General features: G+C 43.2%; 1 protein-coding gene across 2 annotated transcripts in view; it reads right to left on the bottom strand.

The window, feature by feature from the left end:
* RSU1 (Ras suppressor protein 1) overlaps positions 1–18,826 on the bottom strand; it is a 123,198-nt gene that overhangs the window by 37,606 nt on the left and 66,766 nt on the right. The window lies entirely within an intron of this gene.

Genomic DNA, 18,826 nt, shown 5'->3' with positions numbered 1-18,826 from the left:
TCAAAACACATCTAAGCCCACCTACCAAGCGACAAGGTGGTCTTAGTTCAGGCGGGTCCTACGCTAAACCTGACCATACCGTTATGCATTTATGTTCAGACCCCACACATTAAGGTGATTAAGGTGGTACATATAGTTGTGTGTGCTCCTCCTCCCACCGGTTGCTGCAGCATATGGAGGCAAGTAGGAGCAACACACTATATGTGCGGGGTCTGCGCTCCTTAAAATAAATGCATAACTGCATAGGCAGGTTTAGCGTAGGACCCGCCTGAACTGAGACCACCTTGTCGCTTGGTAGGTGGGCTTAGATGTGTTTTGATCAAAATGTATTGACCAAGTGTCTCAGATTTTATCAATAGAGTGAGGGCTTAGTCAATATGTTATGCTTGCATCTATTATTATAGTGCATTATTTTCTGTGACTGTATAAATGTAGCCATGTACATCCGCAACATTCATTGTCATATCGCACAGGTTGTTTTATATATTTTTTCCAATGATTTGTTTAACCCCTTTAAGAAGTCATTCAATATATAATCTACAAATGTAGCTGAAATAAATCCTATTACTGATATTTCTGATGCTATTATACCTACAAAGGTTTAGCCCTGTTTATATGGTAACTATTTGGCATCTGTTTTGTTCTCCCTCTCCTTCCACTCACTTCCATGACCTGTAGCGATCAGCTGTTATCCCAGGACCTGTAGCGATCAGCTGTTATCCCAGGACCTGTAGCGATCAGCTGTTATCCCAGGACCTGTAGCGATCAGCTGTAATCCCAGGACCTGTAGCGATCAGCTGTAATCCCAGGACCTGTAGCGATCAGCTGTAATCCCAGGACCTGTAGCGATCAGCTGCAATCCCAGGACCTGTAGCGATCAGCTGCAATCCCAGGACCTGTAGCGATCAGCTGTTATCCCAGGACCTGTAGCGATCAGCTGTTATCCCAGGACCTGTAGCGATCAGCTGTTATCCCAAGACTTTTAGCGATCAGCTGTTATCCCAAGACCTTTAGCGTTCAGCTGATTCCCACACTGCATTTTATTTAAAAATAAAAACTACCTTCCAGTCAAAATCACAAGGAATTCACTAAAACTCTCAAATTAAAATAAAAAAAGTAAAAAAAAACATATTGAAGTTTTTGAAATATTCTGTGTTTGTCGGAATGTCTTAGTAAACACGGAACATTTTTAATTAATGTTTGAAACTGTTATAAAATCATAAAACTCCCACAAGACCGTCTCACTGTAGAGTATTTTTATCACCTGACAGAGGAGCGATGTGCTCCTTGTTGTATCTCCTCACACATCAAGTCTCCTTCCTTATTAACACCTGTCCAGACGCATGCTACACATTTCAACACGTTCGCTACAGTTATGAACTGTAATTAGTCTCGCTGTCAAGAAAGCACTAATAATTTTGCGTTATGGCCCTTTTAATACTGTGTGATGGATTTAATGAGTAGATGCCCTTTTTTAAAAATGTTTTATTTGTGTTCCGTAAGTGACATAAAATAAGCTGCTGGCGAATTCATAGATAAGTCACGATTCTTTTCCATGAAAACATAGCTGCGCGTAAAATGTTTAAAGAGAACCTGTCACCGGGATTTTGTGCATAGAGCTGAGGACATGGGTGGCTAGATGGCCGCTAGCACATCCACAATACCCAGTCCCCATAGCTCTGTGTGCTTTTATTGTGTAAAAAAAAAGGATTTGATACATATGCAAATTAACCTGAGATGAGTCCTGTACGTGAGAGGAGTCAGGGACAGGAGACTCATCTCAGGTTAATTTGCATATGTATCAAATCCTTTTTTTTTACACAATAAAAGCACACAGAGCTATGGGGACTGGGTATTGTGGATGTGCTAGCGGCCATCTAGCAACCCATGTCCTCAGCTCTATACCCAAAATCCCGGTGACAGGTTCCCTTTAAGAGGAGGATTTTCTATTTAAAGGGGTTCTGCACTTTGTTTTAACTGATGATCTATCCTCTGGATAGATCAGCAGCATCTGATCGGTGGGGGTCAGACACCCGGGACCCGCGAAGATCAGCTGTTTGAGAAGGCAGCGGCGCTCCAGCAGCGCAGCGGCCTTCTCACTGTTTACCGCCGACCCAGTGACGTCACGACTAGTATCAACTAGCGTGGGCGGGGCTAAGCTCTGTTCACTTGAATGGAGTTTAGCCCCGCCCACGCTAGTTGATACTAGTCGTGCTGTCACTGGGCCGGCAGTTAACAGTGAGAAGGCTGCGGCGCTGCTGGAGCGCCGCTGCCTTCTCAAACAGCTGATCGGCGGGGGTCCCGGGTGTCTGACCCCCACTGATCAGATGCTGCTGATCTATCCAGAGGATTGGTCATCAGTTAAAACAAAGTGCAGAACCCCTTTAAGTGGGCGATAGTCCAGAGAAGGCCTACAGCAAAACATTAGTAGATTGATTAACTATTTACATGGTTTTTCAGCATAAAAAAGCTAAAGTGCCCAGATGGATTAGGGGGAATCTGTCACCATTCTTATTCTGCCCTCTCTTACGTATTTACATACTTTTTTATGCACTTTTTATGAGCTGAAGGGTTGGAAAATTCAGCTACAGTCACATCTGTAGCATACTGTATCTGCAGCATGTGAAATTACATTTGCTTTCATTCTGATGTGGAGCAGTTTGGATTGTGATTAAAGCAGCTCTCTCTCCATCTCTCACAGCAGGAAGTCCTAGCACAACCAAGGTGTCTCACTTCAGAAAATAGTATTTATTATACAAGACACTTACTAATGTATTGTGATTGTCCATACTGCCTACTGTGCGGGATAGATAAATTTTTCCATCACATTATATCCTGCTTGTTTCCATGGTTACGGCCACCCTGCAATCCATCAGCGGTGGCCGTGCTTACACACTATAGGAAAAAGTGACGGCCTTTCTAGTGTCCAGAAACATGGGGGCGCACATAGGCTGGTGCTTTTTTCTATAGTGTGTAAGCATGGCCACTGCTGATGGACTGCAGGGTTGTCGTAACCATGGAAACGAGCAGTGTATAATGTGATGGAAAATTGAATCAAGCCAGCAAAGGAGGTAATCTGGACGATCACAATACATTAGTAAGTGCCTTGTATTAACATTTATTATGTAGCGAAAGTTATTTGCTGAAGTGAGACAACCCCTTTAATGGGATACTTTTGGTAAAAAAGAGTAAGAGAAGGGACTGACAATACAAAAAAGGACATCTAAGAGGAAAACAAATATGTTAGGCTATTTTCACACTGCTGGCAGGAGTTCCAGCACTGAACAGCCTGCTAGATTTCTCTGGATCCGGCATTGCCGGACAGTACCGGAATGCCCACTGGCACCACAGACTATAATGGGGTCCGGCAGAGCTCCAGTAGCAACCTATATATGGCAGGTTTCAGCCGGACAAATACTATTTTCTTTTCTGGCCAATTCCCAGCATTGTCTGCCAGACCTACTGGCTGAAACACCTGGACTCGCAGGTGTGAAAGAAGCCTTACTACACAACGGTACAGTACAGTTAAAGGGGCGGTTTGCGAAAGTCCAAAATCTCAGACAAGCCTGCAAACGGTCTAAAAAAAATAAAAAGTACATCATGCTATACTCCCCCCCCCCCCCTTCTCAGTTACCATTCTCCACGCTGCAGATCCGATCCTCCTGCCGCTGCAGCTGTATTGCATGTGACCCCTGTAGCCAGTGTCCCTAGCGGCAGAAGGAGGACAGGCAGCGCGGAAAACGGCACCAGATAAAGAGGTTAGTACAGCAGCATTTCTGATTTTCAACTGCTCAGGGGCTCGGCCGAGATTTTTAATTATCTCTGACAACCCCTTTAAATTCTAAGGCTTTTTTATATATATATTATATTTCCATTTTCTGCATTTCAAAACTAGCCTGTCATGTATTTATAGAGTTCCAAGTATTCCATCTTGTTAATAAACATAATTGACTTCTTGGAATATCTCAGCGGCGCTGAACGCACCGTTCTAATCAATATTCCAGTTAATGCCCTCGAGTTGCTAATTGGATCACTGTCATCTCCACCTTGATTGACTGGAGCCAAAATATAATACGGACTCTTCGTTTCGCGCCGCAAATTGTTTCCAAGCGGCGAAAAGACAACATCCAAGACCCTCCAAATTTAAAGCGTTCTTCACACGTCGCATTGTGCAGCCTATTAAGGAGCCGGCTGTTTCGTTGATTTATTACCTGATGCATTTTTGATGACTGGTAACTCCTATAAAATTGCTCGGGTGCCGACTACTTTGATTAATAATTCCAGAGCATCGAAACTGTCGAGAATTCAAGCATCGGAGTCAATTACAGCTAGATGTATATTAGATATTCCATGTAATAAAGAGGAAAAGGGTTGGATCTTTTATCCGGCTTCCATTTAGTTCTTTTAATTTCTATTCGGACATAACCGTGCCGAAAAAACACAGAATAAAAAATAAAAAAATCTAATAAAATAAAAATAAGACAATAGTGAGCGGGGTTGTTCATTTTCTCTTCAATGATTTACAGATGTTTTAGTTATTTTGAAGAGGTCTGAAAATCACATTCAACTTCCTTCACGTGGTTCTTGCAACTTAAAAGTGATCTGTACGATACTCCCATCCCTCAAATCCACTCTGCTACGCCGCTTGCGGGGAGCGTTCTGCTACGCCGCCTGCAGAGAGGATTGCTTTCTGGAGGCGGTCGATTCCTTCCTCCTCGACGCGCCGGCGCGTCATCTCGCGAGAGGCGAGATTTCCTGTGAACACGCGCACACGTTCACAGGAACTGCAGGTAAACTAGCTGATCTACAGCCTGCCAGCAGCGATCGTTCGCTGGCAGGCTGTAGATGCAATTTTTTTAACCCCTAACAGGTATATTAGACGCTGTTTTGATAACAGCATCTAATATACCTGCTACCTGCTCCTCTAGTGGTCCCTTTTGCTTGGATCGACCACCAGAGGACACAGGCAGCTCTGTAAAGTAGCACCAAACACCACTACACTACACCCCCCCGTCACTTATTAACCCCTTATTAACCCCCTGATCACCCCATATAGACTCCCTGATCACCCCCCTGTCATTGATCACCCCCCTGTAAGGCTCCATTCAGACTTCCGTATGTGTTTTGCGGATCCGCGGTGTCCGTGTTTTGCGGATCCACGGATTTGCGGATCCACAAAACACATACGGACGTCTGAATGGAGCCTTACAGGGGGGTGATCACCCATATAGACTCCCTGATCACCCCCCTGTCATTGATCACCCCCTGTAAGGCTCCATTCAGAGGTCCGTATGTGTTTTGCGGATCCACGGATTTGCGGATGCACAAAACACATACGGACGTCTGAATGGAGCCTTACAGGGGGGTGATCAGGAAGTCTATATGGGGTCCGCAAAACACAGACACCACGGATCCACAAAACACATACGGACGTCTGAATGGAGCCTTACAGGGGGGTGATCAATGACAGGCGGGTGATCACCCATATAGATTCCCTGATCACCCCCTGTCATTGATCACCCCCCTGTAAGGCTCCATTCAGACTTTTTTTGGCACAAGTTAGCGGAAATTGATTTTTTGTTTTTTCTTACAAAGTCTAATTTTCCACTAACTTGTGACAAAAAATAAAATCTCCCATGAACTCACCATACCCCTCACGGAATCCAAATGCGTAACATTTTTTAGACATTTATATTCCAGACTTCTTCTCACGCTTTAGGGCCCCTAAAATGCCAGGGCAGTATAAATACCCCACATGTGACCCCATTTTGGAAAGAAGACACCCAAAGGTATTCGCTGAGGGGCATATTGAGTCCATGAAAGATTGAACTTTTTGTCACAAGTTAGCGGAAAGGGAGACAGAGAAAAAAAAAAAAAAAAACATTTTCCGCTAAATTGTGCCCCAAAAAAAAACTTCTATGAACTCGGAACTCGCCATGCCCCTCAAGGAATACCTTGGGGTGTCTTCTTTCCATCTTTCTAAAATGGGGTCACTTGTGGGGTATTTATACTGCCCTGGCATTTTAGGGGCCCTAAAGCGTGAGAAGAAGTCTGGAATCCAAATGTCTAAAAATGCCCTCCTAAAAGGAATTTGGGGCCCTTTGCCCACCTAGGCTGCAAAAAAGTGTCACACATGTGGTATCGCCGTACTCAGGAGAAGTTGGGGAATGTGTTTTGGGCTGTATTTTTACATATACCCATGTTGGGTGAGAGAAATATCTCTCTATAATGACAACTTTGTATTAAAAAAATGGGAAAAGTTGACTTTTAGAGAGATATTTCTCTCACCCAGCATGGGTATATGTAAAAATACACCCCAAAACACATTCCCCAACTTCTCCTGAGTACGGCGATACCACATGTGACACTTTTTTGCAGCCTAGGTGGGCAAAGGGGCCCAAATTCTAAAGAGCACATTTAGGATTTCACAGGGCATTTTTAACACATTTGGATTTCAAACTACTTCTCACACATTAGGGCCCCTAAAATGCCAGGGCAGTATAACTACCCCACAAGTGACCCCATTTTGGAAAGAAGACACCCCAAGGTATTTCGTGATGGGCACAGTGAGTTCATGGAAGTTTTTATCATAAGTTAGTGGAATATGAGACTTTGTAAGAAAAAAAAAAGAAAAAAATCATCATTTTCCGCTCACTTGTGACAAAAAATCAAAAGTTAGTGAATACTTTAGGGTGTCTACTTTCCGAAATGGGGTCATTTGTGGGGTTTTTCTACTGTCTGGGCATTGTAGAACCTCAGGAAACATGACAGGTGCTCAGAAAGTCAGAGCTGCTTCAAAATGCGGAAATTCCCATTTTTGTACCATAGTTTGTAAACGCTATAACTTTTGCGCAAACCAATAAATATACACTTATTGCATTTTTTTTATCAAAGACATGTAGAACAATAAATTTAGAGAAAAATTTATATAGAAATATTTATATAGAAATATTGAAAAATTTTACAACTGAAAGAGAAAAATGTCATTTTTTGGCAAAAATGTCGGTAAATTTTGATTAATAACAAAAAAGTTAAAATGTCAGCAGCAATGAAATACCACCAAATGAAAGCTCTATTAGTAAGAAGACAAGGAGGTAAAATTCATTTGGGTGGTAAGTTGTATGACCGAGCGATAAACCGTGAAAGTAGTGTAGTGCAGAATTGTAAAAAGTGGTCTGGTCATTAAGGGGGTTTAAGCTAGGGGGGCTGAGGTGGTTAAAGGAGCTTTCCACGACGTACAATCCTTGTTTTGTTAAAAGGCCTCCTGAAACAAGCTGATCAAAGAGGGTCATGCCCGCTGAGATCCGCTGTAATCTGTAGGGGCATCCCAGCAGGAAGGGTTCAATTTCATTACAGCACCACCACAGGACAAATGTACAATTACATGGTGCTCATCAATGAGAAGATGTGGAACCATGGCACCAGGTCCATGTAAAATATAACTTTTTTTTGGTCAGTATACATAAAAATAAATAAATAAACAAAACAGATAAGTATTAGCCACAAGGTCCCTTTTTCACACCCCTGTGGCCAAAATGCTGCTCTCTTTAATCACTTTTATGAATGCAGACAAAATAAGTTATGTTTTAAGTGGACCTGGCTCCTTGGATCTCCAGCTTTTCATTGGTAATACCTGTGGCAGTGGAGGAAGACTGCTCCAGTGTACTGGATGGCTGAGGGCTCCAGTATGTCTTATGGGGGCCACTGAAATCAGTCTCCGTAGCACACGGACATAGTGGTTCTTCCAGAGTTGCCATCTGTAGCTGCGCCGTCTAATATATGAAGGTCCTAAATAAGGGCACTACCTCCTCTATTAACTCATAATGTCTTGATATGGGATGAGAAAACAAGACAACCCCCTTTCAGAATGCAGCCCACGGATCGATCAAGTGATCGTTCCGGATCCTTATTCAGGCGCCATGGAAAACAGTTGATTTTTGCCAAAGGAAGCCGTAGTCAGTCAGACCAGGTGGTGCGACGTGGTGGCCATTCATATAAATGGTCACAACGTAATTGAAGAATGGCTTGAGACAGCCAGCATGGAAGCCCCCCATACAGAGTGGCTGTGTTCTAGCTCACAGAATGGGGTTCCTGAACATGTAGGAACTTCAAGTTCAAACTTTTAACACGTTCTTACATCAACCCATACAAAACATGTCTTCTATAAATCGCACTTTCCTAAAAATGCACCAACTCTAAAACAGTAAAAAAAAAATATATAAATAAATAAAGCAACTGGTTAAAATAAATTCAGGCGATATCTGCTCGAAGCTCCTTCTTCAGGCACATCAACTAATTACTTGAGAAAACTAAACCATGGCTTCCAGGACGAGCTGTCTAGTTCAGATGAGAATAAATTGATTATGTATGTATTCCGATGTAGACTTGTTGGCATGTGTCCACACCTAACGTGGAGAAAATATTTAGCGAGACCCCCCCCCGGGGACGAATGGCCAATATGTTATTGCCGGAGCATAGCAGAGAAAGCCATGCAGAGCATAATGTGTATAAATATGTGAAATCAGCATGGAAAATAATTTTAGAATAAATTAAAAAAAACTTTGAGGTTTTTGATTTGAGGACTTCATCTGTTGCTTTAACCATATAATGTGATAAAATGTGGGTCAGAATCCCTAACGAATAATTTTCTGGAAACGTTGCGCTTACCCAACATTATCTGTCTGAATCTGTATTCTATACGACGTCGGAGGGATACAGAGGCACAGCAAAGCCCTCACAGACCTCTATGACAGTGAAAATGTATCTGTCATGACATAATGTTTCAATGCATCAATACTGAACAATTAAGCCATTTTGCAAATAATCTTAAATGAAAATCTATACTTTTTTTTTGGTCTACAGCTACTATGCATCTCCACGACATCAGACATCGCACCATATTGCTTGCCTACCCACTACATGTAAGCTCGTAAGAAGCTTGGGGACATATGGAAGATAGTATAACTACAGGATAAGACTACACAAGGCTTGTTTGTAGTCTGTAACCATGGAAACGCATAGGTCTCCAAAGAAGCTGTAGGTGTCAACTGACTTTTAATTAAGCCCATTGGCAAACTTGCTTCTTCACGTCAGATGCATTGGAATGACGAAAAAAATAAAAAATAAATTGGTTGTGATGACAGAACTTCCTTTTAACCCCTTAGTGACCAGCCTGTTTTAGGTCTTACTGACCAAGCGGTTTTCCTCCTTTTTTTCACCATCGCCTTCCAGCGGCTATAACGTTTTTATTTTTTCAACTATGTAGCTGTATGAGGGCTTGTTTTTTTTTTTACGGAACAAGTTGTAGTTTTAAATCGTGTCATTTTGGGGTACACATAGCTTTCTGATTAACTTTTATCAACTCTTTCTGGGAGGAAGACGGGAAAAAACAGCAATACCGCCACTGATTTTTTTTTACATTAAAAATTTTACGGCATTCATTTTTCAGTATAACATAAATAACATGATATCTTTATTGCGATTACACCGATGCCAAATACATACAGTTTTAAGTTTTACTACTTTTGTGCAATAAATCCAGTTTTTTTTAAAAGGATAAAAAAAAATCTTTTTGCATTGCTGCTTCCCAAGACTCATAACTTTTTTATTTTTCTTTCTATGGAGTTGTGTGGGACTTCATTTTTGTAAGCAAATGACGCTTTTTGATAGCTCGTTATTTAGTTTTTTCGGTGGCGACTAAAAAGAAAAGAAATTAGCAGTTTTGCCATTTTTGTTCACCGTAGGGGATTATGTACATGATGTTTGTGTAGTGTGGGTCATTACGGACAAGGCGATACCAAACATACAGGGAAAATTGTATTTTTTTATTGGAAAGTGTATTTTCAATGGGGGGAAAAAGCATATATAATTTTAATTGGAATTTTTTTTTTTACTTAATAAATGTTTTAATTAGTCCCACAAGGGGACTATAACAGGCAATATTTTGATTGCTGTTAAAATACAATGCACTATCCTTATAGTGCATTGCATTTTAATGTCATTGCTATACTAACACTGACCAGCAGGCTGCGCCAGAGTGGCACAGCCTGCTGGAAAACGCTCAAGGCTGGCTTGGGGCCTAAACCAGGCCCCAGCTAGCCTTTACACACATCGGCATCCCGCATTTGCGGGGTGCCGATGGGAGACAGAGGGAGCCGCTCCCTGTGTCACTACTTGCATGCTTTGGCGCCATGTGAGATCCAAGCCCCACTTCCCCTTGCAGCGCTTAGACCAGCCTAAGGCCCCTTAGTGACCACCAACAACCTCCTTATCAAACTTTCTGCATAGACACGAAGCTTTGGTTCATCTGTTTAATGCTCTGTTTTCTTTTGTTGATCCGAGGTTCCATTCCTGAGTTATGATACTTTTTCTTAATATGCAAATTAGGCCTTTGGTGCAGTAAGGGCATCACCATTGCTCTTTTTGCACCCAAGCTCCGCTCCTTCCTGTGGCCAGCCGCTTCCTCACTGCTTTGATTACTAGTGCCAGGCAGAGGCAATGCACTAAGGGTGGGTCTGGATGCAAGAAGAGCAATGGTGATGCCCTCATTGCACCAAAGGCCTAATTTGCATAGTAAGAAAAAGTATTATAACTCAGGAATGGAGCTTCGCATCTACAAAAGAAAAACAGCATTTTAATCAGGAGAATCACAGCTATGTGTCTATGATAGGGGGGTCGCTGGTGACAGATTCCCTTTAAAATCTCAGCTTCAGCCAAACATAGTAACAAAATGATTTCAACAAGGCAGAAGCGGAAAACAAAACCTGAGATGTCACTTTATAAGAATAACATATTCCTAACAGCCACCTGTCTCTCCTGTCGAATATATGAAAAATGTATTTCATTGGAGACCTAGACCGACTACTGAGGGGGGAAAAATTCCTAGTTCCTAACAACTGTTGAGTTTTCCATCATGGTGCGGCCTCCGGTAGAAGGGAGGTCAGGCAAGGAGACAAGAGTCGTTAAGAAGTTGTTGTCCGGCTGCTGTTGGACTTGTCAGCATTCAGTACATTATCCGGCTTCCTTTATGACTTTCTCAATAATATTCAGATTCCACCGATTCATCTACTTCCCCAGAAATTTAAATCAAATTGACATGAAATGATGATGGATAACGACTCGTTCTGGACAATGAGAAGACAGCAGCAGAATATTTTTTATTTTTTTTTCTCCCCTCTCGTCTCCCTCGACCAGAGACCACAAAGACGGATTGCCTCTTTAGAACAGATAGGAGAGCAAGATTAATACAAAAAATGTACCGGGGCATCAATCTTCTTTACTGGTGTCAGGATACAAGCGGAGATCTGGAGCTGCTGCTCTACAAGTCTTTAGATACGGTAATAAACAAGGATTAATTCATCAACTCATTGCACCGAGTCACGACCTGCGGGCAACATTAACACCGATATATTGCATTGAGTCAGAGGTGCAAGAATCACAAGATTTTCCAACATTACTGTCGTTTTTGCTATATAAGATGCACTTTTTCTCCCCAGAAGTGGTGGAAAAATGGCAGTGTGTCTTATAAAGCGAATACTAATATGCACTTTCATTATGAAAGCACTCATTAGTATGCGGGAGGCACGAGGAGAGGCGAGTGTAGCACTGCTAGCGCTGGCTGTACTCACCGATCCCTGGTCATCTTCCGCAGCACCTGCTGTGTTCTCACTGTATATAACGCAAGAACATAGTGTACATAGGGGTGCACTATGACCTGACACTGTGCCACGTTAGGTCACAAAGCAGCGTGGCGCCGGCAGAAGACCATGATTGCAGGAAGAGTGTGGAGGTAAGTTGTTTTATTTATTTTACTGTGTGATCTGAGGTCTGATGAAGAATGGGGGTCTGATCTGAGGTCTGATGAAGATTGGGGGGTCTGACCCGAGGTCTGATGAAGATTGGGGGGTCTGACCCGAGGTCTGATGAAGATTGGGGGGTCTGACCCGAGGTCTGATGAAGATTGGGGGGTCTGACCCGAGGTCTGATGAAGATTGGGGGGTCTGACCCGAGGTCTGATGAAGATTGGGGGGTCTGACCCGAGGTCTGATGAAGATTGGGGGGTCTGACCCGAGGTCTGATGAAGATTGGGGGGTCTGACCCGAGGTCTGATGAAGATTGGGGGGTCTGACCCGAGGTCTGATGAAGATTGGGGGGTCTGACCCGAGGTCTGATGAAGATTGGGGGGTCTGACCTGAGGTCTGATGAAGATTGGGGGGTCTGACCTGAGGTCTGATGAAGATTGGGGGGTCTGACCCGAGGTCTGATGAGATTGGGGGTCATGACCCGAGGTCATAGGATGAAGATTGGGGGTCCTGACCTGAGGGCTGATGAAGATTGGGGGGTTCTGACCTGAGGTCTGATGAAAATGATGGGGGGGTGGTCTGACCTGAGGTCCTGATGAGATGGGGGGGGTCTGACCTGAGGTCTGATGAAAATTGAGGGGGGGGGGGTCCTGGACCTGAGGTCTGATGAAGATGGGGGTCTGACCCTGAGGCTGATGAAGATGGGGGGTCTTGTACCTGAGGTCTGATGAAATGGTGAGGGGGGGGTCCTGATCCTGAGGTCTGATGAAGATTGGGGGTCTGATCTGAGGTCTGATGAAGATTGGGGGGTCTGATCTGAGGTACTGATGAAGATTGGGGGGTCTGATTCGAGGTCTGATGAAGTATTGGGGGGTCTGATCTGAGGTCTGATGAAGATTGGGGGGTCTGATCTGAGGTCTGATGAGAGATGGGGGTCTTATGATCTGAGGTCTTGATGAAGATTGGGGGGTCCCTGATCTGAGGTCTGATGAAGATTGGGGGGTCTGATCTGAGGTCTGATGAAGATTGGGGGGTCTGATCTGAGGTCTGATGGAAGATTGGGGGGTCTGATCTGAGGTCTGATGAAGATTGGGGGGTCTGATCTGAGGTCTGATGAAGATTGGGGGGTCTGATCTGAGGTCTGATGAAGATTGGGGGGTCTGATCTGAGGTCTGATGAAGATTGGGGGGTCTGATTGGGGGTCTAATCTGAGGTCTGATGAAGATCGAGAATGTGATCTGAGATCTGATAAAGATTGGGATTTTTATCTGAGGTCTGATGCAAATCGGGGGTCTAATCTGAGATCTGATGAAGATTGAGGGGGGATTGATTGGGGGTCTAATATGAGGTCTGATGAAGATTAGGGGTCTAATTTAAGGTCTGATGAAAAATATTGTATATGCAAACTACAATGTTTTTAAACTTTATTTGTACTTTACAAAAAATAAGAAAAAGAAAGATGTGAAAATAAAATAAAAATTCATAAAAAGTAAAAAACTAATAAAGCACAACTTGGCAACTTCTTACTTTGCAGAAAAATAATCAGCATTAGGGCTCAAGCACACGAACATATTTTTTGTCCGCATCGGTTTCGCATTGTTTATGGGTTGGGTGCGGACCTATTCACTTCAATGGGGCCGCAAAAGATGGGGACAGCACTGTCCGCATTCTTTTGTCCGTTTCCGTTGCATCCACAAAAATATAGAACATGTCCTATTCTTGTCCGTATTATGGACAAGGATAGGACTCTTCAATTATGGACTGGATGTTCCGTTCCGCAATACGTAGAATACACACGACCGGTATCAGCGTTTTGCGGGTTTGCAATTTGCTGACAGCAAAACAGGCAGCGGTTGTGTGCATGAGCCCTTAAACCAGACTTCTAACTTTTATTAAACGTTGAAACTAAAACCCTTTGAAGTTCACGCTAACCATCAAATTGCCATATTACGGCATATCTATGGGGCATAATAAGGCAGCATGAGTGCTTACAGGTCCGCCCCCATACAGGCGTGTGAGGCTATAAACCTACATACAGTATCTCTATATGCTCGCGTGCATACCAAGCTTTGTAGTCATCAGCCCCTCCACCACACATGTTATTATTGAGTGGTGCCAACAGCGCACCCATCAATCAGAGCACATGCTCCTTATGCCCTTGCTGATCTGTTATGCATTGGAGCAGAGGTCTCCAGCTTGTAGCCCCCTACTTATTGCCCAACTACAACTCCTAGCATGCTCACACACCACTGGCCTATAAATCCCAAAACTCATCTTGAATTGTCCCTTACTGTCCAAGGTGCCTAGCTATGCAAGAACATAAGAAAAATAGAATGTGTACCTAAAATGTACTAATTAATGTGGAAAAAGTTGCGCTAGAGACCCTTTTGGCATTGTCGTGGTGGCAATTTTGTCAGTCACCAATTTTTTCCCCAAAATTTGGCAGATTACATTTTTATGCTTTTCACTGAATTAGCCTTTATATAGCTAGTTTCCCTAAACTCAAACTCTCAGACCTTCATGAATTTGTGATGGGGGTTGATTGAATGGTTCTTTATACTAAGGCTACATTCACACAAACGTATTTTGTTTCCGTGTCCGTTCCGTTTTTTTGCGGATTGGATGAAGACCCATTCATTTCAAAGGGTCCACAAAAAAATGTGGACAGCACACCGTGTGCTATCCGCATCAATATGTCCGTTCCGTAGCCCCACAAAAAAAATTATAACATGTCCTATTCTTGTCTGTTTACAATCAAACAAACAAAAAACTAAAACAACAAAAAAAAAAAAAAAAACAGATGCCATATGGAAGTCATCCATTTTTTTTGCGGACCGCAAAACACATTTGGTCAAGTGAATCTATTCCGTTTAGGGGGGGATTGGATAAGGACCCATTCAATTCAATGGGTCTGCAAAAAATGCAGACAGCACATTGTGTGCTGTCCGCATCCGTATGTCCCGCAAAGAATATAGAACATGTCCTATTCTTGTCTGTTTTGCAAAAAAACTGATGCAATACGAATGCCAAAAGGAAGTCATCTGTGTTTTTTGCGCACCATAAAAAACACCTACGATTGTGTGAGTGTAGCCTAAAAGCAGTTTTAGGTGGTCCTGTATCTACAGTGTTTTCTCCAAGTCACAGGGAAATTGAGAAGCTCCCAGTGCAACAGCACCTCATATTTGAGCCCTCTTAAAAGAGGACTTGTCAGCGGCATCAACCATATTAAATTAGGCACACTGCCCAATGGGATTTATCTTGCTGATTAAAATGATACCTGGATGGCGAAAATCCGTTAAGCCGTTACAGAGAAAACAGAGTTTAATTCTATATGAAAATTATAGCTATAGTGCATGGAGGGGCGGGGCCTTTCCCCTTTGCCACGCCCCTTGCTTCACTGAAGCTACAATTTGCACGTAGACTCAAACACTGTTTTCTCTGGAATGGCGCAACGGATTTTCGCCATCCAGCTATCATTTTAATCAGCAGGATGAACCCTAATAGGCAGGATGCCTGGTTTATAATAGAGTTCATCTTGATGACAGCTCCTTTTTAACCTTGTCTATGTGACACAGAGGCTGGGAGAGGAATATTGGAGTTAAAAGGATTGACCCAGAAGGACAACTTCTGTCCATTTCCCCAAATTGTAGGTCACTGCTCAGGGTCCTCCGCTACAAGGCAGAAAACAGCAAGTAGGGAATAGCTAAAAATAAAAAAAATAAAAAAAATGTGTTACACGTTATAAAGAAATAAGAAGCAGCAGCGCTGTCACCACAGTCTTATACGATGTGGGTGGGCGCGTCACTTTCCCAGCTGTTAATTAATTTTACATGTAAACAGCCTTCAAAAAAATTCTGCCTAAAATGAAGACTGAAAAAGGTGCACCCCTTGGGGCGAGGGGCAGATATTAATAGGATTAACCAAAGCTCCAGCTGTCATTCACGAACATAGTACTTTTTTATGTTTTTTTTTAATGTTGCTGAGCACTCGCTTCTGTGAAGGATCAGTTCCTGAAAAACAGCTGGGGATACATATCTGGGTTAAACCCATTCTAACCCATAGAGAGGCGTCTCCTGAGTGGGGACCCTCTCTATAACTTCCACATGACCGAATATAGTGTATGGATAGGAGTTCTCTTCACAAGACATCCACATTAACAGTGCTGAAACAGCGCCACTGTAGTCCATGGGGTTTTCCCGGTACTGCAGTCCAGTTCTATTTAAGTGAATGGCCAAGAGTGGTGCTGTTTGGGGAAGGGGGGGGGGGGGGAAAGCCCACTTTTTCTAATCTTATGCAACCATTCGAACTTTATGCATTCCAAAGGAATCCTTCATCAGCTTTATGGTGGTCTATCGGAGGGCAGCAAACTAGTGACAGAGCCTAATTTATTCAGCAGATTTGTACCCATGACACTGGCTGATGTGCACTTAACAGCTGAAGACATCTGTGTTGGTCCCATGTTCATATGTGCCCGCATTGCTTAGATTTTTTAAATATATGCAAATGAGCCTCTAGGAGCAACAGGGGCGTTGTCATTACACCTAGAGGCTCTGCTTTCTCTGCAACTGCCGCGTCCTCTACACTTTGATTGTCAGGACCAGGCAGTCTAAATGTGATCACACCTGGCCTTGACGACTTCTCCTACACAGTCAAAGTGGAGAGGGTGCGGCATTTGCAGAGAGAGCAGAGCCTCTAGGTGTAAGGACAACGCCCCCGTTGCTCCTAGAGGCTCATTTGCATACATTAAAACATCATGTTTCTTAGCAATGCGGGCACATATGAACATGGGACCAACACAGATGTCTTCAGCTGCCAAGTGCACATGTAACCGGTCAGCCGGTGTCAGAGGTACAAATCTGCTGACAGATGTCCTTAGATAGAGCAGCATAAAACTAGTGACCGATTTCCTATAAAAGGGGTTTCCAGGACACATCCACCTTAAAGGCTATGTACATCTTTGGGGACAATTTTTTATTATTGCATTGTAGTCAATTTAAGCTAAAAATATTTTTTACAATTGGTCTTTATTAAAAAAAAAAAAAAAGCAAGTGTGCATGCTGGGAGTTGTAGTTTCACAGCAGCTGGAGTGCGGAAGGTTGCTGATCCCTGCTCTAGGAGTAGCCTTTGGACTTTCTCTCTTTTCCATCAGTTGGGGAGCTGACAGGATCCTGATCTCTGACATTTTAGCTCAGTTCTCATCTTACTGATAAGAATGTGGCTTAAATAATCTTAGTCTTAGTAATTAAGAGATAAGGTTTATTAGATGACCAGCACAAAGTCAAAGTACCAATCACACAGTTAGGAAAAAACATTAACCCTTTGTGTCAGAGCAGCTCAATATTTTTAATAAAGGCCAATTCAAAAAATGATCTATGCCCAAAAAATTGTATTATGCAATCATAAACAAAAAATGCTTCCGAAGGTCTCCGTAGCCTTTAATTACACATATCTCGCCTGGAGGAGAAAGCTGGTCATATACATATTGTTCCAAAGTTGCACGGATCGACCTCTTTAACCCAGTCACGTGAAACTCCAGGTAGTAGAATAGTTCTGGTCTTGTCCACAGTAGAAGTAAAGTCCCGTCCAGGACGGAAACACGTTGACGTTGGTGAAGGCAGAAGTTTCATGCAACCTTGGAACGGTAAGTATATTATAAACTTTCTCCTACTCGCGAGGAATATGTAATTAAGGTAGGTTTGCGGAACCTTCTGGACTCCGGAAAACCCTTTCACTACTGGTCAACCCCACTGGGACAGTCTACATCTAGTAAAAAGAGTAGGCAAATCAAAATATCATTAGTAAAGGAGTCAACCAAGGTACGTAGAATCACTAACGACGACCCCTCTAGCAAAAAGAACAAGCTTGGCCCCAAGATTTCCAAATGTCAGGAGAGCCACAGGTCGTCCAAGCCTATTAACGAACACTTCGGCTCTCCCGACGTAAGAAGTCGATTTAAAAATCATCTCTAAAAATAGCAGTTTCCTTTCTTCATAGCGCCGTATTTTTTTTTTTTTAAATCAATAAATCCAGCAGAACTCCTCCAGGCTGTAAACAGGGTCAAACATCTACAGCTTGATCTCGCTTGGCTAATTCCGTTGCATGAAAGCGCTGAATTTAGCACGAGGCTAGCGACTTGTGAAGGGATTAAAGGAGCGACTGGTGATTTGCTTAATGAGAAGCTTGCTACCGTGACTCCCGGTAGTCATTGATGAGAGCTAAGGGTCACTTTAGAAGACCACACATGAAAAAGACTTTCCCCCGACACTTTACAGAACTTTTTACATCTCCTGAACTGAAGCTTTGCCGGGATAATAAATTATACACAACCTGATCAAAGAGCGATTAGCGGTCATTAACTACAAAGTCACAAAACGCGCACGCAGGCAGAACAGAGGAACACGGCGGCGCTGACAGTACTTGGAAAGATCTGCTGGTGACTGTATGTGTGTGGTGAAGATGGTAAAGGACATGAGAGAACTGCTTAAAAGGAATCGGTCACCAGGTATACGCCGAGCGCAGCCGAAACTAGTGACAGATCCCCACAATCCGCCGGGGTCATTACTTTTATCTTGCAGTAGTTAACCAAAAAAATCACACTTTATTAGATGAAGCTGCAGATGATTGCTCAAATCTAAGAATGCTAACCCACCCTCTCACTGCGGATTGACAGCTTTCTCCCTATACTGTGCATACTCCAGTACTGAAGACTCGAGGGCTCAGCTCCCGACACAGCGCTGGAATCAGGGTCTCTGTCACCACCATAACATAGGGCACCAGGTAACAGCGTCCCACACTATTGTTTTACAACAAGTCAGCAAGTGGTGTCACCCCAAATATCTGAGGATGGGGGGGTGAGGACTCTGAATGACTCCTGACTGCTCATGGAGAGGAGGCCGTTTCTGCATGGATCCTACAGGACGGCAGGGAAATGAAACCTCAGGTCAGTTTTATGACAGTAATCTATTGGAAGATACTACCTGCCATAAACAGCGGCAAGTAGTCTGCTGACAGATTCAGGGAAACCG

Source organism: Bufo gargarizans, chromosome 5 (assembly GCF_014858855.1).
Source record: "Bufo gargarizans isolate SCDJY-AF-19 chromosome 5, ASM1485885v1, whole genome shotgun sequence".
Classification (NCBI taxonomy): domain Eukaryota; kingdom Metazoa; phylum Chordata; class Amphibia; order Anura; family Bufonidae; genus Bufo; species Bufo gargarizans.
This window is presented reverse-complemented; position numbering and strand designations above follow the sequence as displayed.